The 5,493-nt window shown below is 37.4% G+C and overlaps 1 protein-coding gene and 1 pseudogene across 5 annotated transcripts in view; one reads left to right on the top strand and one right to left on the bottom strand.

Annotated features, from left to right (window-relative positions):
- Positions 1–5,493, top strand: part of FRMD3 (FERM domain containing 3) — a 323,707-nt gene that overhangs the window by 100,634 nt on the left and 217,580 nt on the right. The window lies entirely within an intron of this gene.
- Positions 2,900–3,000, bottom strand: LOC111746742 (annotated as a pseudogene).

The following is a 5,493-nucleotide window of genomic DNA, read 5'->3' as shown; positions in this document are numbered from 1 at the left end:
TGGACAATTATGTGTATTGTGAATATTTTCTCTGTGAAGGCTCATAATTTTTTTGAGTTGAAGAGTCTTTTATTGTGGTAAAATATACCTAACATAAAACTTACCATTTTAAGTATTTTAAGTGTACAATTCGGTGACATTATGTACATTCACATTGTTGTGCAACCATTACCACCATCTATCTCCAGAACTTTTCCATTATCCCAAACTGAAACTCTGTACCCATTAAATAACAACTTTCCATTCCCTCTGCCTCCTGCCCCTGGTGACTGCTAACCTCCATTCTACTTTGTCTCTATGAATTTACCTATTCTAGGTACCTTATATTAGTGGAATTATATGATATTTGTTCTCTGTGTCTGGCTTATTTTACTTAGCATAATGTCTTCAGGGTTCATGCATGTTTTAGCATGGGTCTGAATTTCTTTCCTTTTTAAGGTCAATAATAGATATACCACATTTTTTAGGTATACTAAAATACATTTTGTTTATTCATTTATCCATCTGTGGACATTTGGATTGTTTCCTGCTTTCAGCCATTGTGAATAATGCTGCTGTATAAACGGGAATACATATATCTGCTTGAGTCTGTGCTTTCAGTTCTTTTGGATATATACCAAGGAATGAAATTGCTGGATCATATGGTAATTCTATGTTTAATTTTTTTGAAGAACCAGCACACTGTTTTCCATAACAGCTGTGCCATTTTATATTCCTGCTAGCAATGCACAAGGATTTCAACTTCTTTCCACATCCTCGCCAAACATTTTTTTTAATTAAAAAAGTTTTAATAGTAGCCATTAGAATGGGTGTGAAGTGATATTGTGGTTTTGAATTATAGTTTCCAAATGATTAGTGATGTTGAGCATCTTTTCATGTGTTTTAGGACTCTTTTGAAGATCTTATACAAATTATGGACTTCCAGTGCAGAAAAGTGTACATATGTTCACCATACATATTTGTGTAACAACCAAGAGAAGGACATCACAGGCCTCCTGAAGCCCATATGGGGAGTCACAGGCCCAGATTTAGAACCTTCTTAGGGGATTAATGTTATGGTTCAGTAGCTTTCTCTGAGCCATTGCCATAAAATGAATGGATTGAATAGTTTCAACTTTGGTTAAGAAATCGATAATTCTAAATTGAAATATAAGTCTTTGGACATAGAACCTTTCATTCTTCAGGATATAGTCTTTGGGGTGAGAGAGAGAGAAGAAAGAAAGGAAGGAAGTTCTGGAAATATGAGTAAGGCTGTGGGTCAGACAAAGAAGATTGGTCTAAACCTTAGAGCAGGGCAAACATTTGGTATTTTAGGATGAACTCATGAGAGAGATGAAAGTCTGATGGCTTTTCTCATACTGGAAGCTCAAGTCATCGTGGGAAAAGACAAGCATGGTGCGAATTTTTTTAAAGGAAAGATCCAAACAAGGTCCAAAGCTAGGAATGTCCCTATCGAGTGGGAGAAGTATGGACAACTGGAAGTCCAGGTAGGTAGCATCAAGGAAGCCTGAAAGCAAAGATAGGAATGGCAAGGGGACTGAAGCTTTCAGGGCCAAGAAGCTGAGTCATGGGTAGTATCTAGAAATACTAGGGCAGGGTGGATTACTTTTGCTCTACAGACTCAATCGAATGAGACAAAAACTTTTTCTTCATCGGTAATTGAACCTTGACATGTGAAGGTCTTAATTGGCTGGGAGAAGTGCAATCATTGGAGAACTTGGCAACAAAGACTTTGTGTTCTAGGAATGAGATCAGAAAGGATCAGGTTTTCAAATTTTATGTGCATACAAATCACCTGTGGGCTATAATGCATTAGGTCTGGGGTGGAACCTGAGAATGTGCATTCTAACAAGCAGTCAGGTGATGGTGGTGCTGTTGGGCCACATTTTGAACAGCAAGATTCTAGGCTCATAACCACTGAGCTGATTTTACTCATTCTTTTATTCATTACATTTATTGAAAGGTGCTTACTACCTGCAGGACACTCTGCTACTTAGATACAAGGGATATGATGGTGAATGAAAAAGAGATAGTTCTGCCCTCAAGGATCATAAAATCTAGGAGGAAAGGCAATAAACCCATCATTTCACAAAGATTACTTAAATTACTTAAATACAATTTGACTGGGGCCACAAAGGAAAAGTACAGGATGCTGTGAAACCACTAGTTAGTGAGACATGACTGTGACTTATGAGGTAAAGTAAGCCCCAAGAGAGCCATGTTGTGTCCTGATGCTCACTCTGGCTGTGGGAACTCGTTGACTTCTTCCTTCAGCTTCCAGAAGCACTGGCTATATTTAGTAAAATGACCCTTTTTTTTTCTGCTCTACATTTTCCCATGGTGGCCTCAGCCAACCCCTTGTTCTTTATCCACCCAATCTCCACTTCTGCCTCTCTTCTGAGCTCCAAGTTCAGGTTTCTAACTTTTGTTAACATCCCCAACTAGAAAACCTGTTCGCCCCTAAAACCTAGCATATTCCTCATCCTTTTCACAAATCAGTTCTTTAATATTTCTGACAGTTTCACCACTATTTTTTTTTTTTTAGCCTATCAGGCAAAACTCAGCATTTTCTTTTAATCGATATGGACTTCATTATTTTTGACCTAAGGATGCAGCACATATTTTTGTCATAGGATCTGAAATAGATGTATATTACGTTCATTTGATTCATAGGTGACCCAAATTGAATAAATTGCCCTCTCAGTGAATGCCGTTTAAATACATAGGACTTGGGAGAGGAGAAAAGGAAGTTAACATTCATTTAATGTGTGTTTTTAAAAAAATAAATTTATTTATTTAAATTAGTTTCAAGTACACAGTACATTGGTTAGACATCTATATTGTTCAAAAAACAATGCCCCCAATTGCTTCCTCCTTCCTCTGGCCCTCCTTTTAGCCAAAAAATATGGAATGTTTCATGAATTTGCGTGTCATCCTTGCGCAGGGGCCATGCTAATCTTCTCTGTATTATTCCAATTTTAGTATATGTGCCGTGAGCACAAATCTGTGTGTTTTTGCTGTGTACTTTATGTATCTTAACTCATTTAATTTCCCCAGTAGCTTTCTGGGAAAGTATCATTCCCTTTCACAGGTAAGGAAGGTATCGTTCCCCTTCATAGGTGAGGAGATTGAGGCTCATCGCATGTGCAGGTAGTAGATGACAACAGCGTGTGAACCTAGATTTTTCCAACTTCAGAGACCATCATGTTTTTTTACTAGGCTTCACAATTTGTATACTGTATGGTGCTCTCTGAAAAAATATTTTTAAAATAAAAGCTTTTTCAAATATCAATTATGAATGTTTTTTCCTGTCAAATTTATAAAATACAAGTTAGAATGCCTTATGAAATCAGGCTTGCTTAACTTGAAAACAACTGTGTCTAGCCTGCATGTACTTAATAAATATTTGTCCTCTTTCATAGAGTCAAATATTCTCATTTTGGTTCTTTGGATTTTTCTTTTCCCTTTTCATCATCCACCTGCACATTTTCTATTGAACTGTCATCTTCCATATCACTAATTCTCTCTTTATTTTTATCTATTATGGTGACACTGATTAACAAAATCCAATAAGTTTCAAGTGTACGATTCAACAGTAAATGAATTCTCTCTTCAGCTGGGTCTAGTCTGATGTAAATCCATTTATAGCATTCTTAATTTACTTTATTACTTTGTATTTCTCAGTTCTAGAATTCCATCCATTTTACACACACACACACACACACACACACACACACACACACACACACACACACACACACACACACACATATATACATATACGTATTCCAGTTCTTTGGTAATAGTCTCATCCTGTCACCTATTAAACATGTTAATCAGTTAAAGTTTATGTCTAATAACTTCAATACTCTGGATTATCTGTGAGACTCTTTCTATTGTCTGTTTTTCTTTTCTTTTTGGTTTTGTCTCTTGATATGCTTGGTGATTTTTAATTGAATGTTGAGCATTATAAATGAAAAACTATGGAGACTCTTGATGGTATATTCTTCTAGAGGATATTTTCTTTGGCTTCTGGCAGGCAGGCAGAGTTTTAGAGTAGAGCAGATCATCTTAATTTAGTCTCTCTTACCTAGAAGGTGTAGCCCCTCAGTGGCCCCAACTGAAAGCCTGGAGTGTCCACCCGGTCTCCTTTACTTCAGCGAGCTCCGAACTCCAGTTATATCTCCTTATTAGTGGTCACAGCTCTGCTTACTTTATCACTCTAGCAGCCATTTTCTGCTCTGCTTCTCTCCTCTGCCTGTGAAATTTACAAATCAGCAAATGCTTAAGTGGTGGTCTGGGGGGAGAGTTCCTGGGCAACTTTTATGCTTGTTACTCTGAAAACTTGCCCTTTCAGGTTCCAGTTGTCTCGGTAACTCTTAGATTCCTACAAAGAGATTTTTTGTTTGTTTGTTTTTAAATTTTATCCAGTTTTTCTACCTGTTTGCCTGTCCTTGTTGGAAGGTGACATCTTTTTCTTTTTTTAAAGCTTTGGTATTTAAGTAAGTAAGGCTGGTTTTTGATTCAATGGATTTCCTCAGAAACAGGTGCCATTCAGATGTGCAGGTGCGAGATCTCTGCTTGAGTTGCAGTCTAGTCTGCTACCTGCTCATACCACAAGAACTTTGGGTTTTCTCATGTCATAACTTTTGCTTTGTTTTCTGAGGAGATAGTAAGTGAAAGAAAATGCGTGTATCCAATATTATGTACTCTAGCAGATACAGAATGGTAACTTTATTTAGCAGGGAATGGGTTTAAATACATGATAGAGACAAAGGAAACTCAGGAGACTCGTATTCCTAGCTTGGTCTCCCAGGCAGGAGCAAAGAGTGGTAATTCTTCCACAGAGGGAGAGGAAGCCCTGTTGATTTCTCATGACTTTGCCTTTTTACTATACTTTGTACTTTTGAGGGTTTGCAGTTTTGAAGAGTATAGTAAGTAGTTCTGAAGTGTTTTCAATGCTATTCGTGTTTGTGTATAGATAATGTGTGTGCCTATCATCAAATACACAGTACACAACCCCCTGTTCTCGTAGTGGCGTTGAATGCAAAAACATAAGTTCTCAATCTCAACCTCTAGGGAAGGAAAGAAAATTAACAAGAGGTTGTTAACTTTGGCAGGAATTTATGGCTGTAAGATTTCATCACCTTGCTGTCATATCAGGTACAGATAACTCTGCCCTAATTTATTTATTTTTCTGCTTCCTTTTCTGCCAGCTGTGAACCTGGCAGCGGAAGGAAGCCAAGTTGCATTCCAGTTTTTTGGAGGCTGGAAGTTGGCATGAATGCTTTCCTTTGGAGGGATGACTTTTCACACTCTAGCTTACTGACTAGCCTGCCCCTTCCCTCTCTTCCTCCTTTCATATTCTTATCGTTAGTGGGATTACAAAGAAAGTGGATGAAGTGCTTTCTGTCCTTAAGAAACTTGGAGTTTAGTTGTATAGAACTAAATATCAATAGAAAAAATTAAATAGCAACAGACATTAATAAAAAA

The sequence above is a fragment of the Pteropus vampyrus genome, unplaced genomic scaffold (assembly GCF_000151845.1).
Source record: "Pteropus vampyrus isolate Shadow unplaced genomic scaffold, Pvam_2.0 Scaffold199, whole genome shotgun sequence".
Lineage (NCBI taxonomy): Eukaryota > Metazoa > Chordata > Mammalia > Chiroptera > Pteropodidae > Pteropus > Pteropus vampyrus.
This window is presented reverse-complemented; position numbering and strand designations above follow the sequence as displayed.